Below are 21,590 nucleotides of genomic sequence, written 5' to 3'. Positions count from 1 at the left end.
TTAGCTTCATTAGGTGCACACATTTCACCTATGTTTGTATGTATGTATGTATGTATGTTTGTCCTATATTATATGTCTAATATCCACTTATAAGTGAGTATATACCATGTGTGTCATTTTTTTTATTTATTTTATTTTATTTTATTTTTTTTATCAGTTACATTTTATTAACTCTGTATCCCAGCCATGTCCCGATCCCTCATTCCCTCCCAGTCCCTCCCTCCCTCCCTCCCTCATCTCCACCGTGCCCCTTTCCAAGTTCACTGATAGGGGGGACCTCCTCCCCATTCATCTGATCCTGTTTTATCAGGTATCTTCAGGACTGGCTGCAAAGCCCTCCTCTGTGGCCTAACAGGACTGCTCCTCCCTTCGGGGGTGGGGAGACCAAAGAGCCAGTCATTGAGTTCCTGTTAGAAATAGTCCCTGTTCCCCTCACTTTGGGAAACCAATTGGTTACTGAGCTACCACAGGCTACATCTGAGTGGAGGTTCTAGGTTATATCCATACATGGTCCTTGGTTGAATGTCAGTCTCAGAAAAGACCCTGTGCCCAGATATATTTGGTCCTTGTGGAGCTCCTATCCTTTCCCCATCAGATTAACTCCCCTTCTTTCTTATGATTCCCTGTACTCTGCCAATGTGTGTCATTTTAATTATGGGATACCTCATTCAGGATGGTCTTTTATATATCCACCTATTTGCCTGTAAATTTCACGATTTCCTAGATTTTAATTGCTGACTAATATTCCATTGTGTAAATGTACCACAATTTATGTATCCATTCCTCAGTTGAGAGATATCTGGAGTGTTTCCAGGTTCTGGCTATTATGAATAAAGCAGCTTTGTACATGATTGAACAAATATCCTTGTTGTATACCTAAGCATATTTTGGATATATGCCCAGAACTGCTATAGCTGGATATTGAGGGAGAACTATTTCTAATTTTCTGAAAAAATACCAGATAGATTTAATTTGATGTTGGCTATGTGCTTGCTGTATATTGTTTTTACCCTTTTAATGTTTGTACCTTGTATCCCTGATGTCTTCAAGACTTTAAACATGAATGAGTGTTGGCTTTGGCAAATGATTTCTTGGCATCTAAGGAGATGATCATGTGATCTTTTTCCATCAGTTTGTTTACATGGTTGATTACATTGATGGATTGCTGTATATTGAATAAGACTGCATGTCTGGCTTGAAGCATACTTGTTCATGTTGGATGATATCTTTAATATGTTTTTGGATTTGGTTAGGATTATTGTATTGGATACTTTTGCACTGATATTCATTGAATCTGTATTTTTTGGAAAAATTGTCATCTTTGCAAAATTATTTTACCAATATGTGAACAGAGGATGAATTTCCATCTTATAGTGTAGTTTTATATTTTTTTCTTCATCAGTTCAAAATTTTCACTTCACTTCCTTGCTTAGTTTTATTCCTAGATATTTTAATGCTTTTGAGGCTATTGTGAATGGGAATTTGTCCATTATTTCTTCCTATAGACAATCAATCTTGGTATACAGAACAGCTACTTATTTGTAGCAAACTACCATATTGCTAAATTTGTTTACTGTTTCTAGAAGCTTTATGGTATTATTTTTGAGATCTCTCACAACAATGACAAAATGGTATAGTTTGATCTAATTCTTAATTTTGATAGTATAATGTATATTTCTAGAATTCAGGACTGACTCAATTATCAGCCTGATGTTTTTCAAAATCCTCAGTTACTGGCTAAATGAAATAATACTTCAATAAGTGAGGATGTACTTCTATGTTTATTTATCATGCCATATTATGATCATATTTTCTTTACTCACTAGTAAAAAATAAGAACAGATTTTTAGGGGCATATGATTTTTTAACTGTATGTTTAAATTAGAGGAAATGTTCATTCATGACCTAAACTTAATTTACAAAGGGTTCTTAAGTTAAATAAACAAGAGCAAGTAAGGCAAATATGTCAAATAATAATGAAAACAATGTAATGAAAACAAAGGAATATACATTAATTAGCAATATTATAAATTTTCCAGGCTGATATATTTTACATATGTCTGAATGTCCTTTATTTCTATTAAATTAAAGATGAATATGCTTATTCAAAAGATATAATTTGATTTTGTAATAAGACACTCAGAATTGGAAAGATTTCCCATGCTCATGGATCAGTAGGATTAACATAGTGAAAATGGCCATCCTGACAAAAGCAATCTACAGAATTTGATGGGAATCTACAATTCCCATCAAAATGCAAACACAATTCTTTACAGACCTTGAAAGAACAATTCTCAACTTCAAATGGAAAAACAAAATAAAAAACAGAATTGCCAAAACAATCCTGTACAACAACAGATTGTCTTGAGGTATCTCCACCCTTGATCTCAAACTTACTATAGAGCAATAGTAATAAAAACTGCATGGTATTGGCATAGAAACAGAATGGTGGATCAATGGTATCTAACAAGAGACCAAGTAATAAACACACACACCTATGGATACTTGATTTTTTACAAAGTAAAAAAGCCATACAATGAAAAAAAGATAGCATCTTCAGCAAATGGTGTTGGTCTGACTGGATATCTACATGAAGAAAAATGCAAATAAATCTATACTTATCACCCTGCACAAAATTAAAATACAAGTGGAACAAAGACTTCAACATAAAACCAGACACACTAAATCGGTTAAAAGGAAAGGTGGGGAAGAGCCTAGAACTGGCATAGGAGACAACTTCCTTATCAGAACACCAACAGCACAGGCTCAAAGAGCAACAATTAATAAACAGGACCTTACGGAAATAAAAATATTCTGTAAAGCACAGGACCTTGTTGTCAGAACAAAACAACAGACTACAACCTGGGAAAGGATCTTCACCAACCCTATATCTGACAGAGGGCTGATAGACAAAATTTATAAAAACTCGAGAAGTTAAACAGCAACAAATCAAGTAATCCAATTAAAAAAATGGGGTACAGACCTAAGCAGAGAATTTTCTGTAGAGGAATATAGAATGGCAGAGAAACACTTAAAGAAATGTTCAATGTCCTTAGTCATCAGGGAGATGCAAATCAAAAAGACCCTGAGATTTAACCTTGCACCCTTAAAAATGGTTAAGATCAAACACTCAAGTCCCAACACTTGCTGGAGAGGATATGGAGAAAAGGGAACCATCCTCCATTGCTGGTGGGAATGTAAACTTGTACAACCACTCTAGAAATCAATCTGGTGCTTTCTCAGGCAATTAAGAATAGTGCATCCTCAAGATCCAGCTATACTACTCCTTGGAGTATTTCCAAAATATGCTCAAGTACATAACAAGGACATTTATTCAACCATGTCTGTAGCAGTTTTATTCATAATCTCCAGAACCTGGAAACAACCCAGATGTTCCCCAACAGAGGAATAGATACAGAAATTGTGGTACATTTACACAATGGAATATTACACAGCAATTAAAAACAAGGAAATCATGAAATTTGTATGTAAATGGTGGGATCTAGAAAAGATCACCCTGAGTGAGGTATCCCAGAGGCAGTAAGACACACATGGTATATACTCACTTCTAAATGTTTATAAGACCTATAATATAGGATAAACATACTAAAATCTGTACACCTAAAGAAGCTAAGCAAGAAGGAGTTCCCTAGGTAAGATATTTAATCTTCACTCAAAAAGACAAAAGGGGTGAATATTGGAAGAAGTTAAAACTGGAAACAGTACAGTAGCCTACCACAGAGGGCCTCTGAAAGATTCTACCCAGTAGTGTATGAAAGCAGATTCTGAGATTTTTAATGTAACTTTGGGCAGATTGCAGGGAATCCTATGAAAGAATGGGGAGATAGTGAGACCTGGAGTGGCAAGGAGCTCCACAAGAAGAGCAACAGAACCAACATATCTGGGACTAGGGATGTGTTCTGAGACTGATATTCCAACCAAAGGCCATTCATGGATATAACCTAGAACCCCTGCTCAGTTGTAGCCTGTGGCAGCTCAGCATCCAAGTAGATACCCTAGTAAGGGGAACAGGGACTGTCTCTGATATGAACTCAGTGGTGAGCTCTTTGACCACCCCACTTTGAGTGGCGATCAACCTTGCCAGACTACAGAAGAGCACAATGCAATCAGTCCTGATGAGACCTGATATGCTAGTATCAGATGGAAAGGGAGGAGGACTTGGAGAGGGCAATAAGAGGAGATGAGGCTGAGAGGGTGGGATTAGGAGGGAATGAGGGAGGGGCTACAGCTGGGATACAAAGTAAATAAACTGTAATTAATATCAAAAATAAAAATTGAGGGAGGGTGGGATTGGGAGGGGAGGAGGGAGGGGCTTATAGGGGGATGCAAAATGAATAAAGTGTAATTGAGGAAAAATTAAAAAAAAGGGGGGGGGGAATAATTTAAGAACCTTAAATGACTTTCAAAAGTGGAGCAAAACATGGAGTTAGTCAATTTACATGGAGCACGTCTCGCCCCTGGGGGCAATGGTCTCCTGAACCTACTCAGACCTCGGACACCACCACTGCTAGTTCTAGAACTGATGCAAGATGTTCCAACGAGGGGGTTAAGGCTTCTCATAATATATCCTATAAGCCCACACCTGTTTGTTTATATCCCCCATTTTTATTCATTATTAGCCAGATAGAGCCAAATAATTGTGGTGATGATACTTGCTTTTTTGCCCAATGCTGGAATGCTAGTGAATTTAGGTATGCCCTGGTTACTCGCATGCCTCGCTGGGTGCCTGTGCCCGTTGATGCCCCTCACACTATGACTCTCTTCAGACAGAAAAGGGATCTTGGAACTACAGCCGCCACTGTTACTGCCATCTCATTGGCGGCTGTTGGAGCTACCACCGTGGCATTAGCCATGAGTCATACTGTGCAGACTGCTCAGACCCTGAATAATCTTTTAGCCAATGTAGCTCATGCCTTAGATGTACAAAAAGGAATTAATGCTCAACTAAAAGGAGGCTTGATGGTGATCAATCAGAGGATTGACCTCGTGCAGGAGCAAATTGATACCTTATGGCAAATGGCTCAATCGGGCTGTCAATGAAAGTATGCTGGACTTTGTGTCACTAGCATACAACATGAGAATTTTTCCTGTGCTGAAAATCTGTCTAAACAATTGTCTAGCTATATTTTAGGTAATTGGACTGGAGAATTCGATACTACGATGGAGCAGCTGAGAGTGGCCATTATCACAGTAAATTCTACCAGAGTGGACGCAGGGCTACCCACAGGATTATCACCATGGATTGCTGCAGCCATGAATCATCTGAAGGAATGGGCGGGCATGGGAGCATTAGCAGGCCTTCTGGTGTTGGTCTCCTTGGTTTGCCTGTGGTGTATATGCAAGATTAGAATCGCACAACAGCGTAATGCAGCCATGATCATTCAGGCCTTTACAGCCATTGAAGCAGGACTGTCTCCCCAAGCATGGGAGCTAAAATGTTATGCTCAGGATGCGAGGTTAAGCACTGCACTCAGGTTCAGCCGCTTTCTACCCAGAGAAGAGCATGTCTGATTGCATGCGGGTTGATGCCCCAGGTCCTGCCTCTGAGAAAAAGGTATTGGACGGGTCTGATGCTCTTTGGGTGGATGACACCTAAATGAACATCAGTACAAAGTCCCAGTTTATTTCTAATATCAGAGATCAGACCTCTACTCTTGCCTGATGCATCTAAAACAAAAAGGGGGAACTGTAGAGAACTGTGTAATGCTGCTCCTTAAAGATGGAGCTGGTTTCTGCCTTCCACCTTCCTGATGGTGAGTGCTCTCTGTCACAAACAACTCCACATTTGGCTAAGGCTGAGGATCTGGCTTGCTTCCATGTATGTGGACCTATCTGCATTGCCCACGAGGCACGCTGGGGTTGGCTACCGAGAGGCTATTTAAGCTGTGGGCTGGCTTTCCCCAGGGCCCGATGATTGTTCAAGGTTCCTGAATAAACTGCATTGAAAAAAATAAATAAAATAAATAAATAAATAAAATAAAAATAAAAATTGAATTAAAAAATATATAGTACATTAAAAAACAGTACACTTTTTTCACTGATGAGCCACATGTCAACTTCCACTTTTCTTTGGATGCTTTCATATAGTTATTTTAAATTTAAAATTTCCCTAACAATAATTTATTTTTCTGGTTATTAAATTCCTACTTTCTGAGGTAATATTTTTGAATGAGCCCAGTTTCATGCCATTTCTTCTTTTTCTTTATTCTCTATGCCTAATAAAACCATGTTTTTATTATTTTTCTATCTAGCTGGTGTTTTCCTTGAAAATATTCTTGTAAACATCTTTGTACATACATTTTTTTTTTCTCTTAGAGATATACACAAGAAGAATACACAAACTTCCAAGCTGCTCACTTTACTCTAATCAGTGTTTTATGGTTAATGAACCTCTCTGCATTCAATGACTATCTCCTTTCTATTTACCAGTGATAAAACTTAGTTTGAGAAACAAATGTATGTACCCTATAGTAACATACGTTTTAGTTATGAAATTGATAATTTAGGCTTTAATTCCAATGTAGGTTTATTCAGAAATATTTTTTGAAATAGGAATATTCACCTAGTCTCTTTCCTGTCTGTAACTTTGAAGATTTTTGAAAGATTTATTCATAAACATTCATTTTTAGTTTGTTGCTATTTATTGATACAAACATTACATCTTGAAGGTTTATATGATTGGAAAATGCTATTCCTTTGCTGTCTGTTGCTTATCTTTTCTTCAGTTGCCCAATGGATTAAATGTCATTTAATGAAACTCACTATTATGTATTTGCAAATGTATGTTTTTATTCACCACAATAATTGTTGTCTCAAAGGCTTACTGCTGAGTAACTGGGTTTTCTAGTTCACCCTGAAATTTGGCTGGTTGGTTAAACTCTCCAAGCCGACTGATTCAATTTGGCTTTTCTTAGCTTCTTACTGGGGTGTTCTGCTTGGAAAACTGCCCCTGAACCTTAGGAACTGAACTGACACCAACTTGACTGCCACAAACTCACCTTCACTGCACCATCATTCAACTGACTCCCAACTCACTGAAGTGAATCCATCTCTTACTCTCTATACCTGCCTGATCTCTCTTAAGCCCCATCATTTTAGTTTTCTACCATTTCATAAGCTTATACTTAAGAGTTTATGGTAGGCACTGACATGTTTATTTATTGACAGAACGGATGTGTTAATGAGAGAAATACAATCATAGAAATAGCTATGTTCAGCTGTATTTCTTAAATCCTCGCATGCATTAAAATTGTAAAATTTAATAAAGAACATTTGCTTGAAATGCTGCATATTCTAGACATTACAGGAAAAGAGTATTGCTTTCCATAATCACACCACTCTCAAAATTTAAAAATTCTTTCTTATCTTCACCAAATAAATGACTAACATTCGATTTCTGATAAGATATGTATATGTAAAAAAAATCAGACTGAATAAAAGTTCACATTCTAAAAAGTAAAAATTTTCCAAATAGTCTAAATATAGTTTAATTTCAGGTTAAATAGAAAATATTATGCTGTGTGACATTGTGTGTTTCATTTGGTTTCCAGCTACATTTTCATTTATTGGTAACATGGAAAAAAATCCCATGTTTTTCCAGAAAATGTAAGTATCATGAAATCATGTTGTAAAGGCCATGGAAAAGCCAGTTTTAGAAATAAAATAAACCTATATCTTTTTCTTTAGACTGATATCCCGGACTATAATTACATATGTTGTAGAAAATACTATATTTAAAGAATGAAATTTAGATGATAATAATTCCATATAAAATGCAGTTAAGAAAAGGTCATATTATAATCTCTGCATGATATAAAGCCTTAGTACTTGAAATTGTCCCAGTCAAGTGTTACTGTGTTGTTTATATATATACTATCCTTTTAAAAGATGAACATTTTTGCCATAGGGTATCAATTTACTCCTGCATGAGGTCAATCCTCTGATTGAACACCATCAAGCCTCCTTTTAGTTGAGCATTAATTCCTTTTTGTACATCTAAGGCATGAGCTACATTGGCTAAAAGGTTATTCAGGGTCTGAGCAGTCTGCACAGTATGACTCGTGGCTAATGCCACAGTGGTAGCAAATCACTCAACTTGGCTGTCAATGAAAGTATGCTGGACTTTGAGTCACTAGCATACAACATGAGAATTTTCCCTGTACTGCAAATCTGTCTAAACAATTGTCTAGCTATATTTTAGGTAATTGGACTGGAGAATTCGATACTACGATGGAGCAGCTGAGAGTGGCCATTGTCACGGTAAATTCTACCAGAGTGGATCCAGGACTAGCCACAGGATTATCATCATGGATTGCTGCAGCCATGAATCATCTGAAGGAATGGGCTGGCATGGGAGCGTTAGCAGGCCTTCTGGTGTTGGTCTCCTTGGTTTGCCTGTGGTATATATGCAAGATTAGAGTCTCACAACAGAGTAATGCAGCCATGACCATTCAGGCCTTTACAGCCATTGAAGCAGGACAGTCTCCCCAAGCATGGTTGGCTACCATAAAAAGCTAAAATGTTATGCTCAGGATGCGAGGCTAAGCACTGCACTCAGGGTCAGCCGCTTTCTACCCAGAGAAGAGCATGTCTGATTGCATGCAGGTTGATGCCACAGGTCCCGCCTCTGAGAAAAAGGTATCGGACCGGTCTGATGCTCTTTGGGTGGATGACACCTAAATGAACATCAGTATAAAGTCCCAATTTATTTCTAATATCAGAGATCAGACCTCTACTCTTGCCTGATGCGTCTAAAACAAAAAGGGGGAACTGTAGAGAGCTGCGTAATGCCACGCCTTAAAGATGGAGCTGGTTTCTGCCTTCCACCTTCCCGATGGTGAGTGCTCTCTGTCACGAACAACTCCACATTTGGCTAAGGCTGAGGATCTGGCTTGCTTCCATGTATGTGGACCTATCTGCATTGCCCACGTGGCATGCTGGGGCTGGCTACCCAGAGGCTATTTAAGCTGTGGGCTGGCTTTCCCCAGGGCCAGATGATTGTTCAAGGTTCCTGAATAAACTGCATTGAAAAAAAAAAAATTCACTGTGAAATGTAAAAAAAAAAAAAAAAAAAAAAAAGAGGGAGCATGCCACAGTCCCTGTGCAGTTAGGAAACAGTGAGAGAATAAAAAGTGAGGCAGTGTCATAAAGTCTCAAGAATTTCCAAAACTTATTAACAATGTCTGCCAGTGAGGTAACACCTACCTCCTAAAATTCCTACAACCTCTGTTAAACTGTACCAGGTACAGAAGGTAGGACTCACGTTTACAAAAGCATTATCTCACAGGGGACAAACTACAACATGAAGCAACTGACCTCTGTACACGTAAATCAAACATTAGTAGTTTATTTTATTCAAGTGTTATAGGTGATAGTTTCAACTGAAATATTTGTTCACCATAAATACTAGAAGAGATTGAAACTAAATTCATTGATGACTCGATAAGAACAATGTTTCACTAAATTTGACACGTCTGTTTCTCATTAGATAAAATGGTATGAGAAACAAAACTTAGAAAACAAAATATGCCACAATATGCTACAATTAAAATGAGTACTATTTTCAAATATTTTATTCTACCCCTGTGTTTTAAACTACCACTGAAGAGCTAAAACCCTTCCCTCATTGTTTTTGCCATGAACTATCTTCATTTGATAATCTGACACCTAGTAATCTATTAATCTTATGTTAGTTTTTCCAAGAATTTCTAGTTGGAGTGTTATAATGTTATACATGTTTACACTGCTATTCTTTAGCTTTATTATAAAATTTTGGTGTGCTTATATATATATATATATTTAAAATATTATGTATGAAAATTTTCACTATCTGTGCTCTTCTATACTACCAATCCCAGGATAATAATAATAGGTACTGTTTTCTGCAAGATTCTTTCCTGGATCACAATACCACAGTTTTCATGAGTTAATTCTGCAGGTTTAATGATGCAGCTGCTGCCAACATTTCAACTTTTAAAGTACATACATTTAAGAAAAGTCATGCTTTTGTTAAATGCCTTTTTATGTATGAATAATTGCATTTGTGGTTTCCTCTTGATATTAAAACAAATCACTGCTACAGTGATTCCTGCATTACAATGCTCGTCTCATTTCAAGAAGTAATTTCATAACACTCTTACCATTCTCCCACTCTTAAAGTTTTCTACACCCAATTCTTTATTATTCTCTGGCTTTTGTCACAATGGAGGAGTTGAAATAGATGTCCCATATATAACTGAGCACTCTTTATGAGGCTGATATCCCCTACAAGTCATTCTATCTCTCCTTTCTTGCATAATATTCCCTGAACTCTGCCCAAAGTTTGGTTATGAGTCTTAGTATGTGTTTCTGTACCCTGTTGAACAGTCTTTCAAAGACCCTCCATGGACAAACAAAGGCAAAATTCCTGGGCCCAGAGAGGCCTGCAGAGACTTATGAATAAACAAAGGACCATGCATGGAGAGGACCCAGAGCCCCTGTTCAGATGTAGTCCTTGGGCAGCTCTGTCTCTGTGAGGGTTCGCTAGTAAGCGGAGCAAGAGCAGACACTGCCAGGAACTCATTTGCCTGCTCTTTGATCACCTCCCCCATGAAGGTGGCCTTAACAGGCCACAGAGAAAGAGGATCCAGATAATCCTGATGTGAACTGATACTGATAAGCAAGGGTCAGATAATAGGGGAGGAGGACCTCTCCTATCAGTGGACTTTTGGAGAGACATGGGGTGGAGAGGGATGGAGTGAGTTACAGCCAGAATACAAAGTGAATAAATTGTAAATATTATTAATGATGATGGTAAAGAAAACCTTTTTTTTTAAAGATTGGGCACTCACAGTCATTCTCATAACTTAGTTATGAGTCTCTGTACTAACTTCTGACAACCGTAATACTAAAGTTATTAGCCAGATAGAGGTGTCACATACCTTTAATTCCAGCATTCAGAAGGCAAGGGAAGGTGGATGTCTGTGAGTTCAAGACCACCCTGGTCTACAGAGTTAGTTTCAGGATACCATGGCTACAAAAAAAATTTACACAATGGAATACTACTCAATAATTAAAAGCAAGGAAATCATGAAATTTGTAGTCAAATGGTGAGATCTAGAAATGATCATCCTGAGTGAGGTATCCCAGAAACAGAAAGACACCCATGGTATATACTAACAAGTAGTTATTAGACATAAAATATAGGATAAATATACTAAAATCTGTTAACCTAAAGAAGCTAATCAAGAAGGAGTTCCCTGGGTAACATGACAAGTCCTCACTCAGAAAGACAAATGGGACAGACATCTGAAGAGGGAAAAAATGTAACAGGACAGGAGCCTACCACAGAGGGCCTCTGAAAGACTACACAGCAAGGTATCAAAACATAGCTGAGGCTCATAACCAAACATATGTCAGAGTGCAGGGAATCATATGGAAAAACAAAAAAGGAGGAGATACAAAGACCTGGAGGGGACAGGAGCTCCACAAGGAGAACAACAGAACCATAAAATCTGGGTACAGGGGTCATTTCTGAGACTGATATTCGAACCAAGGACCAGTCATGGATAACCTAGAACCTCTGCTCAGATGTAGCCCATGGCAGCTCAGTATCCAAGTGGGTTCCCTACTAAAGGGAACAGGGACTGTCTCTGACATGGACTCAAGTGGTTGGCTCTTTGATTATCTCCTCCTGAAGTGGGATCAGCCTTACCAGGCCACAGAAGACAGTGCAGCCATGTCCTGATGAGACCTGATAGTCTTGGGTCAGATGGAAGGAGAGGGTCAGTTGGAAGAGAGTCCTCCCTTATCAGAGGACTTGTAGAGGGGCATAGGAGGAGATGAGGGAGGAAGGATGGGATTGGGTGGGAATGAGGTAGGGGGCTACAGTTGAGATAAAAAGTGAATAAACTAATTATCATAAAAATTAAAATAAAAAAAGAAACCTGTCTCCTTGCCCTTCCCAAACTCAAAAGCAAACAAGCAAACAAACAAACAAAAAATTTCTTTGATAACGGTTACATTTAAATGTCAATTACATTTTTTTTTGAGAAAATATCACAATATTAGCAAGGGTAGAGTCAAACTCACAGTCTGCTTCAGTTTCACATATTGTGGGATTATAGGTATAAATTATAGGTGTATGAGCGTGTGTGTCTATGTGTCTGTTTGTCTGTATATATAAGTATATGTGTTTCTGTATATGCATATCACTTAATTATTCTGTTGAAGTACTATAATGTAGATCTTCAAGATATTTGTAACTCTGGAAGGTTTGGTAGCAGTTTTACTGTGAAGGATGACACAACATATTATGCTGTTATGACAGATGCAAGAAATTTTTAAATCCAAAAACAGTGTACGAAAAGTTCAATTGTTGAGCTTTATGGTGTTTCCAGTCAATAACAGACATTGATTGGAGGAATGTCTGTGCTGCTTTAGCATTAATTACCTAGTCAATTCCTCACAGAAATACTTGACAAGCACCTCTTGACAGATTACTTTTACAACTTTTGAGTAACAGAACTCTCTTATTATGTTCTACTTGACTTTTGATGAGGAAAGAGTCTTGTTAATGAAAATCACATCTTAAGCCATGTGCTAATTAAATCTCACTGCCATCCGGTATTTTTATGTGATTTAGTGGGGATATCCTGCAGCTGTGGAATAGGAAGCAAGAGAAAAATTTATTTGATCTTTGGTGAGAATAAGATTCTAACATATCTAAAAGGAATGACCTATTCAATAAGTCATCTATGATGATCATCAGTGGAAAAAATGGTGCTCTATATGCATTCCCATCATTCAATTAGGTTACAAATGTAAATAGAAAAATCCACATCATCACCTTGAATGATTTAAAGTACAATTTTCTCAAATTGTTAGAGACAATACTTGCTTATAAAAAGGAGCAGTTCTAAAGTCAAAAACAAACTCAACAGTGTATATATAAACTTTCATTTGTTTCATATTGGCTTGTTTGGGCATTTTTTTTTGTCTCACTGGTCTTTTGCATGAATATTAGTATTTTCAGTTTTGTAACTTCATAGACATTTTGTTCGTGTATGTGTGGTGTTTCTTGTTTTATATTGTAATTCTGAGCTTTTTCCGGAAAGTTTGCTGTCTAATTAAAAAGAGAGAGATGGCATGGGGTTTGGGTAGGTGAAATGACATGGGGTTCGGCAGGTGAAGTGCTCACAAGGATCTGGGAGGAGTCAGAGGAGGGGAACTATGATCAGAATATATTACATAATTTTTTTCAATATAAAGATGTATGAAAATAAAAGTGTCCCTAGGGGAATAGAGAGGTCGCTCAGCAATTAAGAACACTGTTGTCTTTTGTAGAGGAGATGGTTTTGGTTCCCATTACCCAAATCTGGCTGGTCACAATCCTCTGTTATTTCAGTTTAAAAGGACATAATGTCCACTGCTGACTCATTTTATATGACAGCTGCACAGAAAGCCTTTTTTCCATTTATTTCTCCTCTCTCTAATAAATGAGAGAGGGAGTAACAGGGAAGAAAGAGAGATATAGACAGAAAGATAGACACACACAGAGAGAGACAGACAGACAGAGAATGAGAGTGAAAGATAAACATAAATGTTTTCCGATTTTTTGTTTTAAAATCAGTTTATTAGCACTTCTGTTTGAAAAAAAAATCACATAATTGTATATGTGTATACATGCACACAAATGCAGTTATTTGAAAACTTTTCTGCCCACATGCTTTTTTTTTTTTTTTACTTAAAGGGGTCATGCAGACACTGTGTTACAAAATATTTGAGAATAGACAGAAATAATAAGGATTATAGGAAGGATGGTGAAGGTTGCAGGTATATTTTTTAAGTTTTAAATATTTTTTCTTACAATTTATTCACATTGTATCCCAGCAGGAGCCTCTCTTTCATCTCTTCCCAGTCCTACCTTCCTTCCCTGTTTCATAGTATGCTCCTCCCATGACCATAGCCCACCAGGTCTCATCAGAACTGTTTGCATTTTCTTTCTCTGTGGCCTGGCAAGGCTGCACCTTACAGGGGGAGGTGAACAAAGAGCCAATCACAGAGTTCATGTCAGAGACAGCCCCTGTTCCCCTTTACTCTGAAACCCCTTGGAGAATGAGTTGCCATGAGCTACATCTGTACAGGGGTTTCAGTTTATCTCCATGCATGGTTCTTGCCTGGAGTATCAATCTCTGCAAAGATCCCAGATATTTTGGTTCTCCTGCTCTCCTTGTAGAGCATCTGTTAGCTCCAAATCTTTCTATCTGCCCCTTCTTTCATAAGATTACCTGCACTCTTCCCAATGTTTGGTTGTGGGTCTCCATATTTGCTTTGATGCCCTGCTGGGTAAAATCTTTCAGAAGCTCTCTACAGAGAAATATAGAATGTTTTACAATTTTTAAAAACAAACTTCATATTTTAATTTGGGGTTCTATATATGTATTATCACTTTGTAGTTGGATTTTGACCATTTATCAAAATGGCTAAAATAAAAAAAACTCAAATGGCAACACATGCTGGAGAGGTTGTGGAGAAAGGGGAACCCTCCTCCACTGCTGGGTGGGAATGTAAACTGGTACAACCACTCTGGAAAGCTATCTGGCGCTTTCTAAGACAATTAGGAATAGTGCTTCCTCAAGACCCAGCTATACCACTGCTAGGTATATACCCATAGTTTGCTCAAGTACACAAAAGGGATACTTGCTCAAGCATGTTTATAGCAGCTTTATTTGTAATAGCCAGAATCTGGAAACAACCCAGATGTCCATCAACGGAGGAATGGGTACAGAAATTGTGGTATTTTTACACAATGGAATACTACTCAGCAATCAAAAAGGAGGAAATCATGAAATTTTCAGGCAAATGGTGGGATCTAGAAAAGATCATTCTGAATGAAATTTCCCAGAAGGAGAAAGACAAACACGGTATATACTCACTTATATAGACCTATAAGATATGATAAACATAATGAAATCTATACACCTAAAAAAGATAATCAAGAGAGCAGACATGGGGTAAGATGATCAATCCTCATTTAGAAAGACAGATGGGATGTGCATTGAATGTATGACAGGAGTCTACTGAGTGCATCTGAAAGACTCTAACTAGCAGTGTTCTCAAAGCAAAGACTCATGACCAAACCTTTGGCAGAGTAAAGGGAATCATAAGAAAGAAGGGGAGTTAGTCTGATGGGGAAAGGATAGGAGCTCCACAAGGACCAAATATATCTGGGCACAGGGTCTTTTCTGAGACTGACATTCAACCAAGGACCATGTATGGATATAACCTAGAACCTCCGTTCAGATGTAGCCTGTGGTAGCTCAGTAACCAATTGGTTTCCCAAAGTGAGGGGAACAAGGACTATTTCTAACAGGAACTCAATGACTGGCTCTTTGGCCTCCCCACCCCCCAAGGGAGGATCAGTCCTGTTAGGCCACAGAGGAGGGCTTTGCAGCCAGTCTTGAAGATACCTGATAAAAAAGGATCAGATGAATGGGGAGGAGGTCCTCCCCCATCAGTGGACTTGGAAAGGGTCACGGTGGAGATGAGGGAGGGAGGGAGGGACTGGGAGGGAATGAGGGAGCGGGACACGGCTGGGATACAGAGTTAATAAACTGTAACTGATAAGAAAAAAATAAAATTCAAAAAAAAAAAGTGAGTATATATCATTTGTGTCTTTCTGATTGTTGGTTACCTCACTCATGTTTGATCTTCTCTAGTTCCCACCATTTGCCTACCAATTTCACGATTTTTTTTTGTTTTTAGTGGCTGACTAGTATTCCATTGTATAAATGTACCACAATTTCTGTATCCATTCTTCTGTTAAGAGACATCTAGGTTGTTCCCAGATTCTGGCTATTATGAATAGAGCTGCTACAAACATGTTTGAATAAATGTCCTTATTGAATGGTGGGGCATCTTTTGGGTATATGCCTAGGAATAGTATAGCTGGATCTTTTTTTAATATAATATTTTATTTATTACAATTTATTCACTTTGTATCCCATTTGTAGCCCCCAACCTCATCCCGATAGCACTATTCCTAATTTTGTGAGGAAGTGCCAGACTGATTGCCAAAGTGTTTGTACAAGTTTACATTCCCACCAGAAATGGAGGAGGGTTCCCCTTTCTCCACATCCTCTCCAGCATGTGTTTTAAAATGAAATATGCAAGAGCAAAAGAAAAGGGAAAATGAAAGGGAAGAAATAATAACCTATTCCAATCATGGTTCAAATATAATATTTTAAATTCATTACAAAGAACAAATATTGGAATAATTTATTACATTGCTTTAGTTATACTTTTTAATTTCCTTGAGAAATTATTCACTGACATTGACTATTTCAAACACAGATTTGTTTGGTAGTGTCAGTTTGTGTACTTATATTTCAAGTGAATAATCCCCCATACTTTATTGACAAACAATGTTATAAGTCCTGTGGGTATCACTTCTAGTCTTACTCTTAACTTCACTTGATAATTTTCACTAGTCATTACAATAATACTTGCAAATGTCTTCGGTAGCTATTCTTTTGTTTGTTAGAAATTCTATGTTTTCTTGCTGTGTGAAAATGGCATGTAATGTGATTAAATTAGATGAAAAAATTCACTCCTTGTAGGTCTGGTGACATTCAGTGTGCTTTCATGCAGAGTAAATGAGACTGGTGGGCTTTCTATTGAACATTATTTCTCAGTATCCTCAGAAAGGAGTACTGCTTGAATCAAATACAGATGAGTTCTTATCCCTTCTAAGACAGGGAGAAAAGAGATTTAAATTTCTGCTGGCTGACAAATTGGAATAGGTTTAGACACTTATAGCTGTTCCATTTTCCTATGTGTGTATTAGAGAACAGATATTTCTTATGTTTTCTTTTTGTGTCATATGATTAACAACACCATCCAGATAATTGACTGGAAAACTATTTGCAAGAGAAAGAAGCACCAGAAAATAAAAGAGGTTTGAATAAAAACAATAGCAATATCTCATCTGCAGTAGGGATCTTGATGTATTTTCTACCCCATTTTATTTGTCAGTGTATACACATATATACTTATGTGGTTAGTAGTTGTATTTAAGACAAGAAGGAACTGGAAAAAGAAAACAATGAAAGCTGACATTAATCAAGTTTTGTCCTGCTTTTACTTTCAGAACTTTGTTACTTTTATTATATACTGCTACAGATTTTAATTCCACTCAATGTCATGGGACAGCCTGATATTTAGTCACTCAAATATCTCAAACACAACAGAATAAACACACAACAGCAATAATACATAATGTTTATTTTAAGTGTAATTCAGAATCTTAGTCTCCACACTTTAACAAAGGCATAAAGTAGGAAGGCTACTTTATTATATGACTAGAAAAATTATGTAGAGTTATTATTCAGACCTCTATGAATGCCTGCAAAGGAAATAGAATGGCTGATTCACTACACATTTTGAACCATAGTAAACAGAAATATAGTAGGTTCTACACAAGATACACCTCTTGGTCAAAATTTAAATCTCCATTATACAACACATAAAAAATAAAGTTAACTCATCATTTGAGTATATTATATCACTAAACAAAATTATTACCTGTTCCTCCTGAAATATATATTATGCACAAAAGAGGAACTTAGAGGAGTTTATGTTATTCAAGTAAAGAACAAGACATGATATTTAGACAATATTTTAAACTTTTGAATAGTACTTTCTTCTGAAATAGTGCATATTACAGCAGTGAGGGTTCCAGAAATTATTAAGCATTAAATGTAGGGGCATGAAAAATCTCTTTGATTTGCTCTAAGAATTGTTCTTGTAGTAGAATCATTTCCAGATGGTTGACATTCATGGCCAAGTTAAAGTGTTGACATTATTATGACAGCTTAAATATCAGTAGCACATAAATCTACAACACAGAATGATTTTAGTTTTCTTCTTGGAAAGAATTTTTTTATTGTTGTTGTTATCAAATACAATCCAGTAACATTTACACATGACTTTCTACAAGTTGTTCTTCCCTTCTATCACTTGTAAGACAACTTCATAAAAGTAAATAGCTATTGTTGGGACCACTCTAATTTTGGTTACAGGAAAATTTTTTGTTATCACTCTGAAATGGACTCTCCACCTTCCTTAATGTCTAGAAAACATCATTCTGATTTAATTAACAGCATATGTTCCATTGGAAAACAACAGCAATGACTAGAAAATAAAATAAAATATTTCACCTGATTTGAATAGTTAAATATTTAGAGTGTTTCCATAGGAATCTCTCAGCTTCCAAATATGAATGAATCTATTATGAGACTGAGTTTATTTCCTGAGCACTGTATAGGTAGGTAATTTCCACTTAATTCTTTTAGCTTGCTTTAAGAAAGATTAATTTTTTATTTATGTTTTTAATTAAAATCATCACCTGCACAGCTTATTTGTCTACATAAAACATTTCAATTCTTCATTTTTACCTAAACTAATAAAATGTCGGCATTTTTAAATATCTTTTTTGCTTCCCTCCTTCCAATGCTTCCTATGTCCCGCTTTTTCCTCTTAAATTCATGACAATGTTCACTTTGTTAGCATTAAATATATGTGTACGTGTATAAATATATAAATGTAACCTACTGACCCCATATATTATTGCTAGAATGTATAGAATACCAGGGATGACTAATAACCAGTTGGAGGTCTTTTCTCTGGGGAATATTAAGTCTTCTTATTTCAGCAGGCATTAATCACCTCTATTTCTTTGTCTCCAAGTAGGACCCTAAAGGTGTTCCCTTCCACTGAGGCTTTTGTTCATATCCTATTAAGGAAGTGATATTGTTTAGGTATCCTAGGTGTACCTTCTCTTACTGATATTTATCTGAAATATAGCATTGTCAAAAGTTAATGCTTAGTTGCTTAAGGACCTGAGATTGAATTCCCAATACCCATATTAAAAGTACTGGCATGTGAGACAGAGACAGAAGGATCCCCATGATTCACTAGCAAGTCAATCTATGCAAGCAAGAAGTTTCAGCTGAAAGATAAAACGGAATTTCCAAACATCCTCAGTGTTATATATATTATGTTTATTTAAAATACATTACATATATATTAATATATATGACAAAACAGCATCAACATGATATGCAGAAGTTATATTATTTGCAGTGATAAAGCTCCCCAGATGAACTACAGATTTTCTAACAAAGCCCCAGGCCAAGCATGACAAAACTTCCTTGGAGTTCCTGGTCAGTGGAGTATGGCAGACTGAAAATAATACAGGAAATATCCTTTCTCTTTATTTACCTCCTAGAAGTTGAAGTGAAGACTTTCTTGCTGAAAACATCATTCATTTGGCCACAGGAGTTAGAGGAATTGAGATTAATCTAGTCAGGAAGTGTTTTTCCTGAGCACAAGCTCTCATTGAATCAGAATATGCTATTCAGACTGCCAAGGAACAACAACAACAAAAAAAAAACCAAAAGTCTTACCCAAATGGGTAGTGTACAATCTGGAAAAAAAAAATGGCCAGTACACAAAGATATCCTCAAGGGTGCTATTATGGCATCTCTATCTGGAGGGTAACCAAAAGCTGCCTAATTGTATTTAAAGTCCACAGATTAGAAGGAAAGTCATGCCCAGTACTGTAAACCTAGTCAGTTAACTTCACAAGGATTGTAAGGTAATGACAAATTAAAGAGAACCTCCTATTGCTATACTGTTTTTTTTTTATTCAACATTTTACATTAATTAAATTCTATTTGCTTTGCATCCCAGTTGCAGTCCGTGCCTCATTCCCTCCCAATCCCACCCATCCTCCCTCATCTCCTCCCATGCCCCACTTCAAGTCCACCAATAGGGGAGATCCACCTCCCCTTCCATCCGATCCTAGGTTATCAGGTCTCATCAGGACCAGCGACAATGTCCTCCTTTGTCTTCTGGCAAGGCTGCTTCTCTCTCAGGGGTGGGAGTGGTCAAAGTGCCAACCACTGAGTTCATGTAAGAGACAGTCCCTCTTCCCCTTACTAGGGAACCCAATTGGATACTGAGGTGCCATGGGATCCATCTAAGCAGAAATTCTAAGTCATATTCATAAATATAACTAGGTTGGAGTATCAGTCTCAGAACACACCACTGAGCCCAGATATTTTGATTCTGCTGCTCTCCTTGCTGGAAATAATCAAACTCAGGATTGAAATCAATGAATTAGAAACAAGTAAAACAATTAAAAGAATCAATGAAACCAGTTCTTTGAGAAAATTTACAAGATACACAAACCCTTAGCCAAACTAACTAAAAGGCAGAGAGAAACTAACGAAATCAGCAAAATCAGAAATGAAAAAGGGGGACATAACTACAGACAATGAGGAAATCAAAACAATCATTAGGTCATACTACAAAAGCCTATATGCCACAAAATTTGCAAATCTAAAAGAAATGGAAAATTTTCTTGAGAGATTCCATCTATCAAAATTAAATCAAGACCAGGTAGAAAGATTGAACAGCCCTATATCCCCCAAGGAAATTGAAGCAGCCATCAACAGCCTCCCCTCAAAAAAACAGCCCAAGGCCAGATGGCTTCAGGGCAGAATTCTACCAGACCTTCAAAGAAATGCTAATTCCAATTCTCTCCAAATTATTCCACAAAATAGAAACAGAAGGAACATTATCAAACTCATTCTATGAAGCCACAGTTACCTTATTACCTAAACCACACAAAGATCCAACAAAAACATTGATGCAAAAATACTCAGGAAAATATGTGCAAAAATACTCAGGAAAATATGTGCAAACCGAATCCAAGAACACATCAAAGATATCATCCACCATAACCAAGTAGGCTTCATCCTTGGCACACAAGGGTGATTTAATATATGGAAATCCTTCAATTTAATCCAACATATAAACAAACTTAAGGAGAAAAACCACATGGTCATCTCCCTAGATGCCGAAAAAGCATTTGACAAAATCCAACAACCATTCAAGTTTAAATTCGTGGAGATATCAGAAATACAAGGCATATACCTAAACATAGTAAAGGCCATATGCAACAGTCTTATAGCCAAACTCAAACTCAAAGGAGAGAAACTTAAGTCAATCCCATTGAAATCAGGGACAAGGCAAGGCCGTTCACTCTCCCCATATCTCTTCAACATAGTACTTGGAGTCCTAGCTAGAGCAATAAGACAAGTAAAGGAGATCAAGGGGATACAAATCAGAATGGAAGAAGTCAGTTTCACTATTCACAGATGATATGATAGTATAAATGAGTGACCCCAAAAACTCAACCAGAGAACTCCTTCAGCTGATAAACACCTTCAGCAAAGTGGCTGGATACAAAAGTAACTCAAATAAATCAGAAGCCCTCCTGTATACCCAAGAAAAAAAGGCAGAGAAAGAAAGTAGGGAAACAACACCCTTGAGAATAGTCACTAATAACATAAAGTACCTTGGGGTGACTCTAACCAAGCAGATGAAAGACCTGTTTCAAAAACACTTCAAGTCTCTGAAGAAAGAAATTGAAGAAGACATTAGAAGATGGAAAGATCTCCCGTGCTCATGGATCAGTAGGATTAACAGTGAAAATGGCCATCCTGCCAAAAGCAATCTACAGA

The sequence above is a fragment of the Meriones unguiculatus genome, chromosome X, assembly GCF_030254825.1.
Source record: "Meriones unguiculatus strain TT.TT164.6M chromosome X, Bangor_MerUng_6.1, whole genome shotgun sequence".
NCBI classification, from domain to species: Eukaryota; Metazoa; Chordata; class Mammalia; order Rodentia; family Muridae; genus Meriones; species Meriones unguiculatus.
Note: the sequence above shows the minus strand (reverse complement) of the source record.